Here is a 938-nt window from a genome sequence, read left to right on the forward strand (position 1 = left end):
TCGATGACATTGGGTTTTGTTTCGTTTTGTTTTTTTGGTTTATGGATATACAGTTGCTTCAACTCTACTGAATTGCTTTTGCACTGTAGTTAAAATAAATAAGTAAGCCATATTTATATAGGTTTATTTCTGGGTTCTCTATTTTTTTTTTTAAATTGATCGATGTGCCATACCAAATAGTCTTGATTATTACTGTATTGTTGTATGCCATCAAGTTGAGTCTTAAAATAGGGTAGAGTCATTCCTCTCACTTGATTCTTTTTCAAAATTCTTTTAGCTATTATAGTTCCTTTGCCTTTCCCTATAAATTTTAGGATAGGTTTACCTACATGTAGAAAATTTGCTGACATACTGATTGGAGTTGTTTGAAACCTGTATATAACTTTGGGGAAGAATTGACATCTTTACTATGTTGAGTCTTCCAATCCATGAACATGATATCTCTGTCCATTTATTTAGATTTTCTTTTATTTCTTTCATCAGCTTTTTGTAGTTTAAAGCATACAAGTCATGTACATGTTTTGTTAGAATAATATCTAAGTGTGGTGGTTAAGTTTGTGTGTCAACTTGGCTGGGCCTGGTTGAGTGGCTGGTCAACTGGAAGTAGTATTCCCCGTGAGACTGGCAATCAACTCCATGGTGGAATCTATTGTGAGCAGCTGAGTAGCTGCCGTAGGGATGTGGTTTGCTTCCTGAATATAAGGAGAAGGCTTGGGAAATGGTCTCTAGCTTATGGCATGCTTGAACTCTCCATGTAGAAAAGTCGTTCTTCAGCAGCCTGCCATGCTCTGCCAATCTTGGGGACTTTTAATGGACTTTAATGAATGGCCTGCCATGTGGTTTGGTAACATCGAGATTGTGCCTTTTTACTTATCAACCTTGGGCTTGTTAGCCTCAGCAGCCAGTAGCTGCCTGAGTGAAGAGATGCCTCTAGCTTC

This window comes from Orycteropus afer, unplaced genomic scaffold (genome assembly GCF_000298275.1).
Source record: "Orycteropus afer afer isolate SDZICR_OR568_19922 unplaced genomic scaffold, OryAfe1.0 scaffold00336, whole genome shotgun sequence".
Taxonomy (NCBI): Eukaryota; Metazoa; Chordata; class Mammalia; order Tubulidentata; family Orycteropodidae; genus Orycteropus; species Orycteropus afer.